Consider the following 20,853-nt stretch of genomic DNA (forward strand, 5'->3'; position numbering starts at 1 on the left):
GGAATGAGATGATCCAGTCCAATGCTTTTCCTTGTATTCCGACGTTGCTGAGGCGTTGTATGAGGGTGCTATGACAGACTGTGTCGAAGGCGGCGGAGAGGTCAAGTAGGATGAGGGCAACTGTTTCTCCGTTGTCCAGTAGCGTTCGGATGTCGTCTGTGGCAGCGATGAGGGTGGTTTCGGTGCTGTGTTTGGCTCGGAAGCCGGACTGTGAGGGGTCGAGGGAGTTGTTGGATTCAAGGAAGGCGGCGAGCTGACTATTGACGGCTTTCTCAATGACTTTGGCAGGTAATGGAAGGAGTGAGATGGGGCGGATGTTCTTAAGTTCTGAGGGGTCTGCTGTGGGTTTCTTCAGAAGGGCGCTGAGTTCGGCATGTTTCCAGCTTTCCGGGAAGGTGGCGGAATTGAAGGAACAGTTGATGACATCACGGAGATGGGGTGCGATGATGGAGTCTGCTTTGTTGAAGATGTGGTGGGGACATGGGTCGGTTGGTGAACCTGAGTGGATGGAGTTCATCAGGCGAATGGTGTCTTCAGTAGTGATTGGGTTCCAGGCGTAAAGGTTGTGAGAGTGCTGTTTTGGTTCGGAGGTGGGTGGAGTGGTCTGTTCTTTGGACTGGTTTTCAAAGCTGTTATGTATGTCGGCGATTTTGTTGTGGAAGAAAGAGGATAGAGAGTCGCAGAGGTCTTGGGAGTGAGTGATGTCGTTGGTGCCGGCGGTGGGGTTGGTAAATTCTTTGACGATGTTGAATAGTTCCTTGCTGTTGTGGGCGTTGTTGTCGAGTTGGTCCTTGAATGCTGATTTCTTGGTGGATCGGATCAATTGGTGGTGTTTGCGGGTGGCGTCCTTGAAGGTGGTCAGGTTGCCACTGGTTGGGTTTTTTCTCCAGGTTTTCTCGAGGGTACGACATAACTTCTTGGATTTCTTAAGGTCATCATTGAACCAGGGGGCTTTTTTGCTACCTTGCTTGATTTGATGGTTTTTCAAGGGTGCTAGTTCGTCGGCGCTGTGGGTGATCCATTGTGTGAGGTTGGTGGCTGCTTGGTTTGGGTCCGACGATTTGGTAGGAGGGTTTTGGTTAAGCGATGTGAAGAGTTGGTCGGTGGTGATTTTGTTCCAGTTTCTTCGAGGAATAGGTTGTGGGGGGCTGTGGGTTGTGGTCTTTTTGTAGCTGAAGTGAACGCAGCTGTGGTCCGTCCAATGGAGAGCTGTGGTGTGATCGAAGGAGATGTGTTTGCTGGAGGTGAAGATAGGGTCGAGCGTGTGTCCGGCTAAGTGGGTGGGGGTGTCAACAAGTTGTTTGAGTCCGAGATTGGCCAGGTTGTCCAGAAGGGTGGTGGTGTTGCTGTCGTTATTCTTTTCCAGGTGGAAGTTGAGGTCTCCCAGTAGAATGTAGTTCTCGGATGTGAGGGCATGTGGGCTGATGAAGTCAGTGATGTCTTCGTTGAATTGTGTACGGGTTCCTGGTGGTCTGTAGATGAGGGTGCCTCTAAGTGTGGTCCTGGGGTCGGTGTGTATCTGGAAGTGAAGGTGTTCGGCAGTCGTGAGGTTATCGTCGGAGCAGGTCGTGATTCGGATGGTGTTCTTATGGACGATGGCGATGCCTCCTCCTGTTTTGTTGGTGCGGTCTTTTCGGATGATCTTGTAAGTGTCCGGGATGGCAATGGCGATGTCGGGCGCTGATGAGGCGTTCATCCAGGTTTCTATGATTTACCTGAATCAAGTGGTGACTGCTTGACCTTTGAGAGCTGTTAGGTGCTTCAGCCAGTCAAGGATAGTGGAAGTTTTGTTCGGGGGGCGATTAGAAGGAATTCCGTTTTGAGGGAGTTTAGTTTCAGATGATTTTCGTCCAGCCAAGTTTGGGTTTTTTGTAGGGTGGAGTTGAGAGATTTGATGTCGAGTGAGTGAATCTTGATTAAGATTTGGGTGTCGTCAGCATACATATGGAAATGGATCTTGGTGAAGCTGAGAAGATCAGTAAGAGGTTCCATAACAAGTTGAAAAGGATCGGTGAGAGAAAAGAGTCTTATGGGACTCCAAGAGTTACAGGCAAAGGATTGGACAGGGATTGGTTGACTTTGAATCTTTGGGATCTGTTTTGAAGGAAGGAGGCAAACCAATTATATACAATGTCAGACAAACCCATTCTTTGTTTAAGGAGTTCAAGCAAGTTGTCATGTTTGACGGTGTCAAAAGCTGGCGATAGGTCTAGTAGGATAAGTAGACAAGCTTCATTTTGGTCCAGGATTTTTAGAGCGTCGTCAATTATGTGAGTCTTGGCCGATTCGGTACTATGACCTGCTCGAAAACCAGATTGAAATTGGTTAAGCAAGTTGAATTTATTAATGTGATTGTTCAGCTGTAAGTTAACACATTTTTACAGGAGTTTGGCTAGCGTAGGTATGTTGGAAATTGGCCGATAGTTATTTAGGTCCAAGGGGTCAGCTGTTATCTTCTTTAGGATCGGCAAAACCTGACCAGTTTTCAGGATGTCTGGAATGATTCCTTGAAGGAGGGACGTATTTACGATCTTGGTCCAGAGAGGTAGGTGCAGGGGAATGAAGTCTTTTAAGTAGTTAGCCGGGAGCGGGTATGTGAAATGGTTGGAAGGCTTCAGAGAGGTTAGTGTCTTTAGTATAGAGTCTTTACTGTACGTGTTGAAGTGGGACCAATTTGCGTTCTTTTTGAGTTTGAATTTAGGGAGGATGTTGGTTTGCGCATCAACCGGGTCGGCATATGGATTCTTATCCATGTCTGAGCTGGATAAGAGGTCCTTGCATAAATCTGATTTTATGGATTCTGTTTTAGAGGTAAAAAAGGATGCAAATTCTTCACAATTGGGTAGTTTAAGACGGATGGCGTTCGGGAGAATGGGTATGATCTTAGTTTGTGATTTAATCCGGTCGAAAAGCTTTTTGTGTCTATTCTTGGCTTGATCAAGTTGCGACCTGATGAAGTCGGTTTTTGACTTTCTGATTTTCCTAAAATAGGAGTTTCTGGAGAGTTTTAGGAGCTTAAGGTGCTCAGCTGAGGGAGCAGCTCTCCATCGTCGTTCAATTAACCTGAGAGCGTCTATCTTCATTTAGCCGTCGTACCAGGGTTTTGAGTCTTTTGTGGAGGCCCTTTTCAGTTGGAGCGGAGAAGTGTTGTCAAGAATATTGGTCATGGAATGGAAGAAGTGATTGGTTAGACCTTGGACATCGTTTAGGTCATCCGGGGGGCAAAGAGGGTTAGAGTTAGTTAAAGCTATAGGGATAGAACCAACGTTTTTCAAGTTTCTCTTCCAGATCTTAGATCTCAGGGGTTGTGTTTGGAGGCGTTTAACATCTTCTAAGACTTGGAAAGTGATAATGTGATGGTCAGACCAATCGCAAGGGATGATCGAGTCAAGTAATGTGAAATCCACATTAGAAATTACGAGGTTGAGAATTGCAACTTTGTCGTGAGTAGGGATGTTACATCGTTGTTCGAGATTGAGGTCAGCGAGAAAGGCTTTGAGACTGTTTACCCCAGGGTCGTTCTGATCATCCCAATAGAGGTTGAAGTCCCCCAGGAATATTTGCTTATGTTGATGGCTATTTTTTGACGCCAGAATATCTTCTGTCGAGTCTAGTGATGTCATAATTAGGAGGGAACAAAATGTCCATGGTGGGAGTGGAAGTATCATTTAGCCAAGTTTCAGTTAGGATCAGAATGTCAGGTTCGGTAGTGAGTAATAAGTCCGCTATCTCGGCTGCATGTCTGGAAGCAGATCTGCAGTTAAGGAGAATACAGTTGAGTCTTGTCTTGATGGGTACTGTTATGGGATCGCATGTGAGGGGGATTCTAGTGAGACTATGCCTCTGGATATGAGTCTGGGGGCTCTGAGTGTGTTGATAGGGATAGGTTGAATTTGTGATTCTGTGAGAACGATGGCAGAGTGCCCGTTGATCAGTGGAGGGGGAGGAAGCTCGTATGAGTGAAGGAGGGCACCTATCTCTATGTTAGAGAGAGGTCTTAACATCCTGTTGGGGTGTGATGAGGCACTAGGGTGCGGCACTGTGCTCCAATGAGGAGAGCCCTGAGCCTGGGAACTTGCAGGTGGATGTTGGGTGTGACCAGAATTCTTGGATCGGGGGAAAGATCTGTATTCCTGTTTATTGCGAGAGAATTTGGGTTGTTATAAGATCAGATCGTGTAGGGATCGGATGTCCGATTTGATTTGCTGTAGCGCTGATAATATCTGGTCGAGATTGGGGTCCGGCGTGAGAGTTACTACATTGGAAAGATGGGCTGAGGAGATATGAGGAGTACTAGTATCATTGGGATCAATTGAGGGGTAATCTTGGTCGGGGATAGACCATGTTGCTCTATCGGAGATTATGTCAATGGAGGGAGGGACCGAGAAGGTCAAGGGGGGGGGGGGGATATGAGCAACTGCTGTGTCGTGATCAAGGTGGGTAATGGTGGTTTTGCTAGGCAGATGGTGAATGAATGAATGAATGAATGAATGAATATTACACTTGGTATAGCGCATGGCTACCCTAAGGCATCCCAGCGCTTTGACCCAGGGCACGTCACCACCACTCATTGGAAAAGAAAGGTCTTTAGTTGTTACCGAAACATAAGATGGTTCGGTTGAAGTCGGATGCTCTCAGGAAGACTGTTCCAGAATTTAGCAGTTTGCAAAGAAAACAGCCGTCCCCCCATTCGGGATCTTTTGATCCTTGGAACTGTCAAAAGATTAAGTTCAGCCGACCTGAGGGTTCTAGAGGGTCGATATGGGCAGAAGAGTGGCCACAGAATATCAGGACCGTTATTAGTGATGGATTTGTGGGCCATACACATGGCCTTGAATCCTATCCTCTCCTGAATTGGTAGCCAGTGTAGTGCACGTAGAGCAGGCTTAACCGAGCTGTGTCTGGGTATTTTGACCAATAATCGAGCAGCGCAGTTCTGGACTGACTGCAAAATTTTGATAGTGCCCATCGGGGCTCCAAGATAGAGTGCATTGGCGTAATCCAATCGAGAGATGATCAAAGATTGGACCAGGAGACGTCTGGAGTCCGGTGGAAGGAGGTACAGAACCTTCCTTAGTACCTTGATCAGGCCAAAACATGTTGCGGCTACCTTCCTTGCCTGCACTTGGAAACCGAGAGCGGGGTCAAGCCAGACTCCCAAACTCTTGATTTGTTTTTTGGGGGTCGGGGGGGGGACACCCAGGCAACTCGGCCACCATGGTTTGAGGTTCATGGGGGCCTTGTGCCCCATGATCATGATCTCAGTTTTTGTCCGATTCAGTTTCAGAAATGAGGCTTCCATCCAATCACAAACCCTAGTAAGACAGGGGGACAGATTGTTTGGTCCAGAGGTCCCATCCACAGACCTCGTTAGTGAGACCACTAACTGAGTGTCATCGGCGTATGTGACCAATTTAATTCCCCAGGGAAGCACCACCTCGGCCAAAGGCCTCATATAGATATTGAATAAGGTGGGACTTAATGAGGATCCCTGGGGAACGCCGTAATGTAGGGGGAACTGTCTTGATGTAAACTCCCCTTCAAAAACAGAGAATGTTCTTTCTGCTAAGAAGGATTGTAGCCATTTGAGGGCCACCCCAGAGATACCGGCCTCGCCGAGCCGGCGGATCAACAAGGAGTGATTAACCGTATCGAAGGCTGCGCTGAGGTCCAAAAGGACCACCGCAGCGCAGCCTCCTGCATCTACAATCTTCCTCGCTTCCTCCACTACAACAACCAGGGCGGTCTCAGTGCCCTGTTTTGTTCTAAAACCAGTTTGAGTAGGGTGAAGCACTGCCTCATTTTCAATAAAGGCGGATACGGCTAAATTTACATGCTTCTCCGTGATTTTACTTATCCCTGGCAACAGGGAGATGGGGCTATAGTTTGACCAATCCTCAGGGTCTAGATTGGCTTTTTTTAATAGAGCTTTAACTCTGGCCTGTTTCCACAATGGGGGGACCACTCCGGTGGAGAGGGAGGAATTAATCACATCTCTCATGATAGGTACAACCACCTCAGAGACTTGTTTCAAGACAGAGGGCGGAGCCATATCCGATGGAGAGCCTGACTTAAGATTCTCCAAGAGTTTTTCTACTGTGGGATAGTCCATCAAGGGCAGAACATCCAAAGTTGGTGAGGAGACCAATCGAGGAGTGAGCTCAGTAGGGTGTCCATCGTCATTTACCGCCTCCTTCGCACAGAGATCGGAATAGATGGTAGTAACCTTTGAGCTAAAGAAATTGGCTAACTCCTCACACCGTTTTAGAGGATCAACCACTTCATTCAAGGGACTAGACGGAGTGACCAATGACTTGAAGATCTTATACATTTCTGTATGGGAGTTAGCAGCTTTAGAGATCTCCTGCTGGTAAAATTAAGCTTGAGCTGATTTTAATTGGGTCTTATATACCCTAAGTGTTGCTCTATATTCCAATTTATCCTCCAGGGTGAAATTTTTTCTCCATTTCCTCTCTAGCCTCCTGCAACTCCGCTTGAGACATTTCAATTCTGCCGTATACCAAGGCATTTTATTGGAACCTCCGCGGTGCACTACTTTTCGTTTAGGAAGGGTAAGATCAAGGGCGGATTCTAGCCACTTATTAAAAGCACTATAAGCTTCAATCGGGTCATCCTCCTTGATTAAAGGAAGAGAATCCTTTAGGGAGGATGCTAACACCGCCACCGGGAGTTTTGACCAGATCCGACCTATCTTGCTAGTTGTTATAGAAGGCTGGAAAACATCAGCAGGTGTCCATGCAAATGTGAGTAGCGCATGATCTGACCATGGAATAAATTGCGACTCCTTCCACTGCATATCAGTGAGATTGGTATAGAAGTGGTCGATCAAATGGCCAGAAGAGTGGGTAGCTCCCTCTAAAATTTGTTTCAGTGCTAAAGTCCCCAATCCCTCAAGAAGATTTTGAGAAGTCAGAGCTTCCGATTCATCGATATGAATGTTAAAATCCCCTATAATAGAAAAATTAGGGGAAGTACTACTAAGGAGAGTGATTTTATCAAGGAGGGCATTACAAAAACTATTGTAGGGTCCTGGAGGGCGATACAATAAAATACCTGAAAGTGTACAGGTTGGGGAGAAGGAAATAGCAAATTCCAGACTTTCGCAGTCTGATAGCGGGTTGTCAATAGTACGACACTTAAATGAGTCCTTACAAATAATTGCTATACCTCCGCCCGACCCCTTGGACGATCGAGCCTGCTTATGACGTAACCCTGGGGCAAGGCCCTGACAATATCCGTGCCTGAAACCTCTGAGAGCCTAGTCTCAGTAAGAAATAAAACATCAGGACTCTGCTCCTCTAACATCAGGTGGATTTCGACGCTATGTTTTGGTAGGGAGCGACAGTTCAGGAGCATTAGGGAGTAGGTGTTCAAATTGCAAGTGGATGAGGAGGAAGGATCCTCCTGCTTTTCTCCACAGTGCGGACAGGGAATCAGAGGGAGATTGGAAGGAGTTATAAGTGGACAGGACTGACCCCTGCCATCACTAAGTGCCAACAGTTGATCCCTACCGTATATCAAATCTTCATCTCTCCTGATGTCTGTCCCCTTAGCCCCTGGTCCCGTCCTGTCACGGACGGGCACAGACGGGCTTTCCTTAGGCGCTCCTTTGGCGCGGGACTGGCGCATCCGCTGCTCGCGTCCGCTGCGCGGAGGAGTAGCCATCTTAATTTATATGATTCCGCCTACCTCCTTCCCCACCCTAGAACGCTGACCTGCCTCCACCAAATATGGCCGCCTCCGCGTCCCAACACCACTCAGTTACCAAATAGGCTGAGAGGGGTCACACTAGTCCAGATATACGGCGCAAATAAACTAAAATGCGTGCGGTTTAAAATCAGGACTATACAAAACATTTTAATCAATTGTGCAGCGTGACAAGAAAATTAAGACAATGCTACATGTGGCAACACAGTTTTACAATATTTAAAAAGGACGAGCTAACTCCTGGCTTCCGCCTCAGGAGTGGGATGGTGTGCGAGGGTCTAGGGTGTGGTGGGAGCTAGGGGTAGTAATGGAGGGGGAAGGGAGGGGTGCAGTAGGTGTAGGGTGAGATGGCATAGAGACGATTAAGTAGGGGTCAATAGGGGTAAAGGTGGGGTTGACCGGGTGGAGTGGGGGTAAAGAGATGACTAAGATGGGAACAGTAGGGGTGGTGGTGGGGGTAGCAGTGGAGTAAGTGGGCTGGAGGGAGGTGCTGGAAGAGACTGAGGTGGGAGATTCGGGGAGGACGAGTAGGGTGGGGAGGTATGAAGAGGGCAGTGCTAGGATCTTTTGTGGTGAAGGTGAGGTTTAGGAACTGAAAGGTGGTGTTGGGCGTAATGGTGGGGGGCGGGGTGGAGGCAGGAGTGTAGGGTGAGGTGCCTGAGAGACGTTAGTGGGCGGAAGCGAGGTGCAAGGAGAGATTGTGAGAAGGGAGAGTGGGGGAGGACGATTCGGGTGGGGGGGCTGGTAGATGTCCATGCTAGGATCTATGGTGGTGAGGTTGAGGGGCTGAAAAGAGGTGTTGGGGTAGTGGGGGGGCGGGGTAGGAGGTGGGAGTGTTGGGTGAGGTGTCTGAGAGGCGGTTAATCCGTACTTAGAGGGGGTGTAGGTGGAATAGATGTGCTGCAGGGGGGGTGCATGGAGGGATGGGGAGGGGGGAGGAAGGGGGAGGTGATGTAGGGAGAGAGTGAGTTGGTAGGGTTTATGAGGGAGACGTATGTAAGGTGGAATAGGTTCTTCGGTTGGTAGTCGATGAGGACTATGGGTTGTAGCGGAGCAGATGGGGATAACAGGGAAACCTGAGTTGTGACTGGAAGAGGATGGGGATTGAGCATTTCAGAACGGTTTGAAGGAGAGGAGGGGTGAGATGACGAGACTTTCTCCAAGATGAGTGGAAATATCTGGTCTTGCATATTAAGGTTACGGTCAGAAGATTGTATGAGGAGGATTCCATTGTGATAAATATTTACGGTGGCTGCAGCATTGAAAAGTGTGGAAGGTAGGATCCGTGAACTTCTATTCTTCATGGAAGAGACTTTAAATAGGGCAAGAAAGGCTTTTCTCCATTGAGCTCTTCTTCTGGTGAAAAAGATTATGTTGTTCTTGATGAGCCCTTTGTTCATAGAGAACTAAGGGTCAGAGACAGGGGTTTCAGGATAGGATTTTAGATAATTATGTTTGTAGCATTTTGCTGCTTTTTTTGTGAGGTTTGGAAGGTAGGTGATGGAGAAAGTGACATTCCCGGTGCGCTCCATAATGTGGGTAAGTACTCGAAAAACACTGAGGGTAAGCAAGAATCATCTTCATTTTTTTCTATTTTCAGCTGTAAGTTTCTATAAAAAAACATTGAAGGACCAACACTAATGACCCCTTGCTGAATTCAGACTTTTGTCTACTTTTCTGAAATGTATAGCTTTCCAGGATCCATTATTGCTTTCACATCCATTTCTGCCATTAACTGGAAGGAGGTTGAAAGCACAACAGGCTATGTCCCAATAAAATGCCAAAACTGTGTAAACAATTTTGGTTTTCTGACAAAAGTTTGTCAGTCCCTGAAAGCTGGATAGATGGTCATTTCAACACCACAAACCCTTTGTTGATACCATTTGCAGGGAAAGAAACAGACGCTTTCTTCTGCAGCTGTTTTTTGTTCCCATTCTACCCCCCCCAAAAAAAAATGTATTTGTATTTTGGCTCATAACTGGGTCTACTCCATGGGAATCAACAAACCCTGGGTACCTTTAAAATCCCCATGATTTTGGAAGAAAAGGACGCAAATTGACATGGATACCTTATGTGGTCAAAAGGTTACAGGGGCCTAAGTGTGAACTACCCCAAATAGCCAAAAAAAAAGGCTTAGCACAGGGGGAAAGGCCTCGCAGTGAAGGTGTCAAATGCATAGATAATAATATGAAATGAAACACAAGCAGATTATGCTGGACGTCCTGCAAGAAATCAGAAAGATATATACACTAAATACATCAGATGTTATAACCACTGCAGACTTGGATGTGCACACAGACATCTCACACATCACAAAGTCAATACCCAAATAAAACACCGCAGATGATTACAGCCACTGGAAACTTACATGTGCACACAGACAGTCACACATCACAATAGCAATAATCAAAAATCAAACACATCACCTGGTGCAAACTTCATCTTGTCCCACTACGGACTGGGGGATTCACAGCTAGGGTCAAGAGACTCAGCAACCAGATTCCTTCACTGAAGATGCGTCCGCCGTTCAGACTCAAATCCCAGTTTCTAAGTCAACAAACTCCAGCTTTATAGTCTCAAAACACACAAGAAGGTCGAAGTCAAGCGAAGGTATGGTGCTAACATGTTTGATGTCCGAAGTTGGATCTCTGCCAATGCCAAGATAATATCACCTGACGTTGGGAAGATCTAATACGTTGAAGCACTCCTGCCGCTCGATGTCACGCCACTTTACATGGAGACCTTTGCTACAGAAGAGACCTTCAACCTCGAATTAGCCTTGCTTCAACGCCAGTCGATATCAAGACACAGCAGATCAAAGTTAAGACTTTCCTTCATAATAGAAGTTCATTCTCTTAGAAAAGGCAGAGAGTGGCTCTATACTTGACACCAGCAAGCGTGCGGGTCCTGTCTTTTACCATTTTACCCTAGAGCCAGTACTAACGCCCTTGAGGTCTTTGAATCTGCTTCCACCTATAACACTGAGGTTAATGGGCTTTAGACTTGCACCCATATCTCCTATTAGCAAGAGACCTCCTTCTTCAAGGCAGTCACCTTTTCAGGAGCCTTCGTCGGTCTCTCTGTAGGACTATCAACTCCACTGAAATGCAGCAGAGACGGCTTTCCTTCCCGGCCTCTATCAAGGATGTCTGGTGCAACACACTCATGTCAACTTCGACATCCTACACACTAACCTCTTTGGCCTTTAAAATTGGACGCTCATTTGAAGATGCTTAATTCTCCTTACTCTGTATCATCCTTCTTCAACCAACTAACAGAGGATGAAATGGTCAGCAGGAGCAACGAGGCAGAGACCTTGAATGCAGTCGGACAAGAGGAGATATAATTCTTCTTCAAACTATTTTACCACAAAGACCACAAGTATTTCCCTCAGCACAGGGTTCAATCCCCTTCTTGACCCTCCCAGCTCCAGCAACAGTTTCAACAATCATTTAGAAGGTTTTCATATCGCCAGAGGTGATGGGCCGAGTCAAAGCCTTCTAATCAGCAGTCCAGTACCTCTGGAAGGTCTTCATCTACTGCAAGCCAATGACGTGGCTGTCCGCTCCACTCTGTACTCATCTAGTGCGAGAAAGGAGTTGTATTTCACAACACCTGGAAGAGTGGAAACTAACAAGTGGCAAGTGGGTCTTAAAGGTTGAGCAGGAAGGTTATTTGATTTGTTGAACAAAAAATTGCCACCCATTGCACAGGGATCTATGTGCACCAATTCATCATCTACCTACACACGGCAATTCGTAAATTGTTTGAGAAAAAAACAGTAGACCTCGTACCTCTTTTCCAAGAAGGTAAAGGCCTCTCCAAAGAAGGATTTCAGACCTATCTGTTGTATACCTGGTTCTAGCAACAAATACCTCAGAAAGGATGTGTTTTGTTTGCTTACTTGACATCAAATCTGTCCACATCTTAGAATAAGGTATTGGATGTTCGTGATCAACCATTGGCGTGTATATTTTCACATCCCTTTTGCGAAGAAGCAGATGAAATTCCTTTTTTTCTGGTGGAGAAGACACATTTTCAATATGCTGTTCGTCCTGAAATCTACTCCTCAGGCTTCCTTCAAATGTACGTTAGTACATTTGAAGGATGGATCACCAACGACCCCACCTCCGCCAGAGCCAGCTTCCAGGACGGAATGAAAGACATCGCAGACTGAATGAAGCTCAGCCACCTGCAACTGAACTCAGACAAGACGGAAGTCCTAATCCTCGGCCCATCCATCTCCGCCTGGGACTACTCCTGGTGGCCCCCTGCTCTGGGCCCCCCACCCAAGCCCACGGACCACGCACACAACCTGGGCTTCATCCTTGACTCCTCCCTCGCGATGGCCAGGCAAGTTAACGCCGTTACCTCCTCCTGCTTCAACACACTCCGCATGCTCCGTAAGATCTTGCGCTGGATCCCCACTGGAACCAGGAAAACGGTCACCCAGGCCCTCGTCACCAGCCGTCTGGACTACGGGAACGCCCTCTACGCTGGGACCACCGCCAAACTTTAGAAAAAACTCCAGCGCATCCAGAACGCCTCAGCACGACTCGTCTTGGACATCCCCTGACACAGCCACATCTCCGCCCACCTGAGGGACCTGCACTGGCTCCCCGTCAGCAAGAGGATCACGTTCAGGCTCTTCACCCACGCACACAAGGCTCTCCACGACTTGGGCCCCGAATACCTCAACAACTGCCTCACGTTCTACACGCCAACCCGCCAGCTCCGCTCCGCCAGCCTCGCCCTTGCCACCGCCCCACGAATCCGCAGAACCACCACCGGAGGAAGATCCTTCACCTACCTGGCGGCCAAGACAAGGAACACCCTCCCCACCCACCTACGACTCACCCAGGACCACCTCTCCTTCAGGAAGCAACTCAAGACCTGGCTTTTCGAGCAGTAGCAGCCTTCCCCCCCCCCCCTAGCGGGTGAGTAGGGCGCTTTACAAATGTTCTTGATTGATTGATTGATAAGATATAGAGCTATGACACCAGAAAATGTAGATGCTCTGTTATCTGGAGGACTGGCTTCTAAAAGCCAACTGCAAGGCCAAAGTGAGAGCATCCTTACAAGTTTCAGCCTCTTTCCTCATGGATGAGGTCTCCACATCAGTTACCTTACTTGGACTTCAGACTCTGAACCACAAAAGGGCAACATTGGACACAAAACAATGGAAAGTGTTTCCTTCTGGGGACAGAGATTCTTCCATCCTGAAAGATGTATTTGAATTCTGTTGTGACCCCCACACCCGAAAAAGATCAATTGCTTGATGTGCAAATGTGTTTCTGGTTTGTGGTTCAGGACTCCGAAGCCATATCTCCAATTACACTGTTGAGGAGAGTTGGAATCCCTGCACCCAAAGTGCATGGTATGTAGTCATTCTTACAGAGTATATTTGATTTAATGAAAATAGATAGACAGTGCATCAAAGGAGGTCTTACTTCTTATTCCTGATGATTTTCTCCAATCATCATGTGGTGTGGTGCGCATGCCTGGACGTTTTCAAGGCCAAACGTAGCATATAGTGGTGCAAGTATTAAAGTCCATTTCTAAATCATTTACGTTCATTTGTAGTATTCTATTTCATATTTTAGTATTTTTAGTTGTTTATATTTTGTGCTCATTTTATCCATGAATACACATTAGTTTGCACTCAGTGAGGTACAGAAAACATGGTTTGTTCATTTGTAGCAGGTGAGAAAAACAAGTGACGATCACTGGGTGAGTGAGAATACATGCTTTTCCTTCTCATAAGTATTTTTAGAAGGCTCAGGAGGATCTTTATGATCTTTCTCATGACCGCCTCCATCCTTTTTCATTCATATCCAGACCTCAGGAACAATCTAGAACAATTCCCCTTAAAATGGGACCTATTCTTTTGAGTAACAAGCATACGCTTTATTACTCACCCTGACTCTTACCCGTTGTAATGAAGGATCCTTCTTATTTTCAGAGAAGCCATCAACTCACCCTCCAAGAAATGAAAAAAAGTAATATCTAAAAGAGCTCAAGTGGACATTCTAAAGTTATTAAACGTAGGTCCTTTAGAACATGTGCCAGCTTCAGGGAAAGGGCCGGGATTTTATTCTCAAATCTCTATCATATATTTTTTTTGTATCTGCCGATTGGCTCCCAGAATTGAATCGACACGTTCACACTTCAGGAGTCACTGCCATTCCCAAAGGAAGGAGAATGTTTGGCATCCACGGATCTGGAGGAGGCCTCTTTCCACATTCTGATTCCTGTGAAACGTAGGAGGTTTCCTCCATTTATGGTGTGTTAGAAGAGGCAATCTCCGGGGGCCAGGTTGGGCTCACCCAGACACCCCAAGATCCACCTCTCCCACAGAACTTGCCGAGTCTTGATGTGAGGTCCTCGCCAGGGAGGCCTTTGGGTTTGGGATCGTACACACTGAGCTCACACCACACTACGAACAGACACCACACCGTTGGGTTTTAGGAACAAGTTCTTTATATAAGCAAATAACGAAGGAAGCACTCTTATATACACAGTGGCAAAAGGACCACAAAGTCTCTGAGGATTCGGGAAGGGGGAAGCGGGACAGTCTTTTAGTCTCTGGTTCAGTACGAGGCGTATCCCACGCACAGCTCTCAATCTTTGAGCTGGGGGGTACGGGATGGTGGTCGTACTGGCTGCCTCACCTTCGTCGAGTCGGCCCGGTCGTGATGGACCAGAGTACTCCTCGAGCCGCGACGAGGTCAGCAGGGCTCGATTGGGAGGGGTTCGTGAGAGCCGCGACAGCGTCAGCAGGGCTCGGATGGTCTTAGAGGTCGAGCCGCGACAGCGTCAGCAGGGCTCGGATGGTCTTAGAGGTCGAGCCGCGACAGCGTCAGCAGGGCTCCGGTGGGTCAGTTCCTTAAGGCGAAGACGGAGCCGCGACAGCGTCAGCAGGGCTCAGAGGTTCCAGGTGAGTCTTCTTAGGGTCAGCCACGATCAGATCAGCAGGCTTCAGGTCCAAGATACAACTGCCCGCTAGTTGTCAGGCGGGCCCAGTTATAGTCCTTCTACTCTTTGATCTCCGGACCCTCGCAGGCAGAGGTCTCCGGCCCTGGGGGCTGGTCGTTGGCGAGGTCCGGCGGTCGGCTCTTTGATCCCTTTGAAAGATGGGTCCGGGAATTCCCAGACGCCCAGCGGGTCTGGAGCCAGCCCTCGGGGAGGCCAGAGGGGTGATCGACACTGGCCCACAGGGGAGGGTCAAAGGGGTGACAGAAACCAGCCCCTCAGGGGAGGCCGGAGGTGCCATCGAAACTCCCTGGCTTATCTCACTCGGGAGCCCTTTACCCCCCAGCCGGGACTGGCGCGCCTTTGGAGTCTGGGCTTCGCTGGGGCCAGGGTCACGCAAGGCCTAGGGAGACAGGGATGTCGGAAGGGAAGATGGCATCCGGGCCTTGTGGGGCATGCATGGTTAGGCGCTCGGAGCCGGGCGAGGAGCGGGAAAGGCAGGCCGGGTCAGGGTTCTCGGGGGATCTAGGTGTCCCTGGGTAGGACGACCAGGCTCGGGTTGCAGGCTACACTAACGGGGTGGCTGCGCAGGGGACTCGGGGTACAGGCCTACGCTCACAGGGTGTGGAGGGACAGAGGTGAACCACGCCACGAGGCCGGGTCCAACACGCGTCCCCCCCAGCTGAAGGCGGGGAGAACTACCCATCCTCTTGGGGGTTCTCTTCGCTGAGGCGGAAGAATCGGGACAGGCCGTCAGCGTTGGCATGGTCCGCGCCCGGCCGGTGTTCGACAGTGAAGTCCATCTCCTGGAGGGAGATGGACCAGCGCAGCAATTTGGGATTCTCCCCTCTCATCTGCATTAGCCACCGGAGAGGTCGGTGGTCGGTCTGGACCCGGAAGTGAGTACCGAACAGGTAGGGCCTCAGCTTCTTCAGGGCCCAAACTACCGCGAAGGCCTCCCGCTCGATGGTGCTCCACCTTTGTTCTCGAGGGAGTAGCCTCCGGCTAATGAATGCCACTGGTTGATCTAGGCCGCTCTCGTTCACCTGGGACAGGACTGCTCCGATGCCATGCTCGGATGCGTCCGTCTGGACTACAAATTCTCGTGAGTAGTCGGGGGCCTGTAGGATGGGGGCGGTGCACATGGCGTCTTTTAACGTTTCGAACGCCTCTTGGCAGGCGGAGGTCCAGCTGACTTTCTTCGGCTGGTTTTTGGAGGTTAACTCCGTGAGGGGGGCTACGATGCTGCCGTAACTCTTGATGAACCGGCGGTAGTACCCCGTGAGCCCTAGAAACGCCCGCACTTCCGTCTGGGTCGTGGGGGCCTCCCAGGCCACGATGGCATCGATCTTGGGCTGGAGGGGGGCTACGAGGCCGCTTCCGACCTGGTGCCCGAGGTAGATTACGGACCCTTGTCCGATCTGGCACTTGCTTGCCTTAATGGTGAGACCGGCCCTTCTCAGGGCCGTCAGCACCGCCCCGAGGTGCTGGAGGTGCTCGGGCCAGTGGGAACTGTACACTGCGATATCGTCCAGATACGCAGCGCTGAACTCCTCCAACCCCGCCAGTACCTGGTTCACCAGCCTCTGGAAGGTGGCGGGGGCGTTCTTCATCCCGAAGGGCATCACCCGTAAATGGTAGTGACCATCCGGGGTGGAAAAAGCGGATCTTTCCTTTGCTCCCTCGGTGAGGGCGATCTGCCAGTATCCACTGGTCAGGTCGAACGTGCTAAGGAAGCGAGCAGCCCCGAGGCGATCGATAAGCTCGTCGGCTCGGGGGATGGGATGAGCATCGGTTCTGGTGACTGCGTTGAGCCCGCGGTAGTCAACGCAGAACCTCAGCTCGGGAACAGCACCGGGGGCGGCTGCCTTCGGAACCAGGACCACGGGACTAGCCCATGGGCTGTCAGAGGCTTCGACCACCCCGAGAGCTAGCATCTTTGATACCTCGGCCTTGATACAGGCCCGGACTCGGTCAGGGACGCGGTAGGCTCGGTGCCGTACCGGTGCGCTGTCCCCGGTGTCCACGTCGTGGACGCACCAGTTGGTGACGCCGGGGGTGAGGGAGAAGAGGTCCGAGAACTGTCCCAACAACTGGCGACAGTCCTCGCGCTGCTCGGGAGAGAGGGAGGAGGAGAGACTCACCCCCTCTACGGAGCCATCTTTTTCTTTCACGCACAGGAGATCGGGGAGAGGCTCCGTTTCTTCTTCTTCCCCATCGTCCGTGGCGAGGAGCAAGCTCAACTCGGACCGGGCAAAGTGGGGTTTGAGGCGGTTCACGTGAAGGACCCGCAAGGGGTTCCTGGGGGACTCTACATCGATGAGGTAGGTCACCTGACTCTTGCGCTCTACCACCTTGAAGGGCCCTGTCCACTTGTCTTGCAGGGCACAGGGCTCTACGGGGGCCATAACCCAGACCTGCTGTCCGGGTTGAAACTCGACCAGAGTGGCATTTTGGTCATACCACCGTTTCATTTCTTCTTGGCTGGCTTCGAGGTTTGCCTCGGCCAGCTCTCGGAACTTCCTCGTCTGGTTCCGGAGGGCCAAAATGTATCGAAACACATCGGGAGGGGGCTCTGGGGCCGCCGTCTCCCACCCTTCCTTGACCAGGGTGAGGGGTCCCCGGACGGGGTGCCTGTAGAGCAGTTCGAAGGGGCTGAACCCCAGGGATTTCTGGGGAACTTCGCGGTACGCGAAGAGGAGACAGGGAAGGAGGACGTCCCACTTACGCCTCAGGGGCTCTTCGAGTCCCATGATCATTCCTTTGAGGGTCCGGTTGAAGCGTTCCACCAGACCGTTACCCTGGGGGTGGTATGGGGTGGTGAACTTGTACGTCACCCCACATTGTTGCCAAAGGGACTTCATGTATTTTGAGATGAAGTTGGTCCCTCGGTCACTGACGACCTCTCGAGGGAATCCCACCCGGGAGAAGATGGCCATGAGGGCCCGCCCCACTACGGGGGCGGTCACCGTTCGGAGGGGAACGGCTTCGGGGTATCGGGTGGCATGATCTACCAGCACCAGGATAAAGCGGTGCCCCAAGGAAGTTCGGGGGTCGAGTGGGCCCACAATGTCGATTCCCACCCTCTCAAAGGGGGTACTGACCACGGGGAAGGGTTGGAGAGGACCTTGCGCTTCCCTCCGTTCTTTCCGCTGGACTGACAAGTGGGGCAGGATTTACAGTGGGCCTCCACATCGGAGCGCATGCCCGGCCAGTAGAAGTGGGTGACCAGGCGCTGGTACGTTTTGTCTTGTCCCAAATGTCCCGCCAGGGGCACGTCATGGGCCAGGTTCAGGAGAAAGCCGCGGAAGCGTAGGGGGACCACCAGCACTCGGCCGGACCCTAGCTCGGCGGACTTTTGCTCGCTGTATAATAGGCCGTTTTCCCAATAGATGAAGTGGGAGCCGGACTGGTCACCGGCGGCCTGGGCGGCGGCCTGCTGCCGCGGCCCCACCAGGGATGGGCAGGATGTCTGCTCTAGGCAGAACTCTTCTCGGGACGGTCCCCCTTCCTGGCGCCATTGGGCCAGCTCAGGAAGGTCGTCCAGGCTCGGGGTCGGTTCGACGTCGGGGCGAGGGGCCCTGCGTCGAGGGGGAAGCTCTCCCCGGGGAATAGCTCAGGGGTCTCAAAGGGTTCAGGGACCTCGGGGTCCTCGTGGGTCGCCGGGGCCGCCTCCAAGGTCACCCCTTTGGGGGCGGTCCTTCGGGCGGTCATCGACCGGGTACTCAAACAGGCCCACTCGGGTAGGCCCACCATCTCTAAGTGGGTCCTTTTCTCAACCCGCTGCCATGGGGAGCTCTCTAGATCGTTGCCGAGCAGGCAGTCCACCGACATGTCGGAGCGGACCGCCACTCGTAACTCTCCAGAGACGCCCCCCCACTCGAACGGGACTTGAGCTATCCGGCAGGTGCGGATGGAGTTATCGGCTGCGATCACCCTGCAGGAGATGTGGGGAACAATCTGGGCTTCGGTGACGAGGTGCCGTTTGACGGCGGTGATACTGGCCCCAGTGTCTCGGAGCGCCCCTATGTGATGGCCATTGATAGTCACCTGCTGCCGGTACTTCTCTGTGTTGTCGGGTAGGGAAGCTCCGGGGACCATCTCCCTATCACCCAAGGAGACTAACATCATAGCTACGATTACAGTGTACAGGTGGCGGTGTGTGTGTTGGACGCTGTATTGCCATATTGCCATATTGTTTAAAGCTTGTACCTTTGCTGATTTTAAGAGCACTTTGATGAACTTTTAAATAACTTTGCCTATTTGCACATCCACTCTTAAAGTCCGCGGCTGATTTTAAAAGCGCGCCGGACTGATCACTTTTAAACGTTCACTCCTACCTTTTGTATGCAACACTCGCATTTCCTGCACTTGATTGCCCTCGTGGTCCCGGTCCGCCCCGGCTTGTGCCGTTTGTTGCGGAGGACCAGTCCGAGGTGCGCACTTCCTGGAGGTTGACACCACTTCCGCCCTGCGCTAGTCCTTGCAGGTGAGCGGTCTAGTGGTGCCGAGCCCGCTCTATTATTTAAATCGGCGCCTATGCTCCCAGCCCCAGTAACGATTACAGTGTACAGGTGGCGGTGTGTGTGTTGGACGCTGTATTGCCATATTTTTTAAAGCTTGTACCTTTGCTGATTTTAAGAGCACTTTGATGAACTTTTAAATAACTTTGCCTATTTGCACATCCACTCTTAAAGTCCGCGGCTGATTTTAAAAGCGCGCCGGACTGATCACTTTTAAACGTTCACTCCTACCTTTTGTATGCAACACTCGCATTTCCTGCACTTGATTGCCCTCGTGGTCCCGGTCCGCCCCGGCTTGTGCCGTTTGTTGCGGAGGACCAGTCCGAGGTGCGCACTTCCTGGAGGTTGACACCACTTCCGCCCTGCCCTAGTCCTTGCAGGTGAGCGGTCTAGTGGTGCCGAGCCCGCTCTATTATTTAAATCGGCGCCTATGCTCCCAGCCCCAGTAACGATTACAGAGTACAGGTGGCGGTGTGTGTGTTGGACGCTGTATTGCCATATTGTTTAAAGCTTGTACCTTTGCTGATTTTAAGAGCACTTTGATGAACTTTTAAATAACTTTGCCTATTTGCACATCCACTCTTAAAGTCCGCGGCTGATTTTAAAAGCGCGCCGGACTGATCACTTTTAAACGTTCACTCCTACCTTTTGTATGCAACACTTGCATTTCCTGCACTTGATTGCCCTCGTGGTCCCGGTCCGCCCCGGCTTGTGCCGTTTGTTGCGGAGGACCAGTCCGAGGTGCGCACTTCCTGGAGGTTGACACCACTTCCGCCCTGCGCTAGTCCTTGCAGGTGAGCGGTCTAGTGGTCCCTCGCCCTTAGTACTTAATGGGGGAATGGAGGAAGCGCAGCGGACGAGCGCAGCGGACGAGCGCAGCGGGAGCGCCAACTTCGCGCCGACTTCGCGCCGACTTCGCGCACAAGTCGCGCACAAGTCAAGCCCGTCTGCACCCGTCCGCGCCAGTACGTGCCCAGTGCCCAGTCCCGATGCCCCAAACGGTGTCACGTATTCCCGTACAGCTTTATTGCGGCTGCGGGGACCCCCTTGTTCTTCGAACTTTGTGTTTAACTGCCACAATGCTCCATCTTCATGTCCTTCCTGCAATCTTTCATTGGAATCGTTTTCCTCGCGGATAGACTCTATGTCTTCTTCCTTTTGGAACCCTGCCCCCCGGCGCAGTTCTCTCCCTTCTAAATTACCCAATCCCGGTCCCCTCTTGAAATTTATTAGTATTAACTGTCGTTCTCTCGCAAAACACAAGAGAGACATTTTTGATCTTCTACAAACAGTTAGCCCAGCTGCCATGTTTTTAACGGAAACATGGTTAAATGACAGCTCGGGCCCTGACATCGCCATGGCTCTCCCCAATGATTACACCTACGTTGGGCGAAACCGGCCTCTTAAAGAGGGCGGGGGAATTGCCATCATTTTCAGGAGAGAATTCTCCTGTAAATGGGAAGACCTTGAGTTCCCTAATTGCGAAGCTGGTCTTTTTAAGTTATCACTTACCCCACACTTCACTCTAACCGGCACGCTGATTTATCGCCCCCCTGGTGCAGCGAGTAACTGGGCTTCCTCCCTCCCGGATCTTGTTGCCCCACTCCTTGCACAATCCAATAATTTTATG

At 50.7% G+C, this 20,853-nt stretch overlaps 1 protein-coding gene across 2 annotated transcripts in view; it reads left to right on the plus strand.

Annotated features, from left to right (window-relative positions):
• The window catches only part of LOC144780842 (fibrous sheath-interacting protein 1-like), a 746,598-nt gene that overhangs the window by 112,012 nt on the left and 613,733 nt on the right, over positions 1-20,853 (plus strand). The window lies entirely within an intron of this gene.

The sequence above is a fragment of the Lissotriton helveticus genome, chromosome 9 (assembly GCF_964261635.1).
Source record: "Lissotriton helveticus chromosome 9, aLisHel1.1, whole genome shotgun sequence".
Lineage (NCBI taxonomy): Eukaryota > Metazoa > Chordata > Amphibia > Caudata > Salamandridae > Lissotriton > Lissotriton helveticus.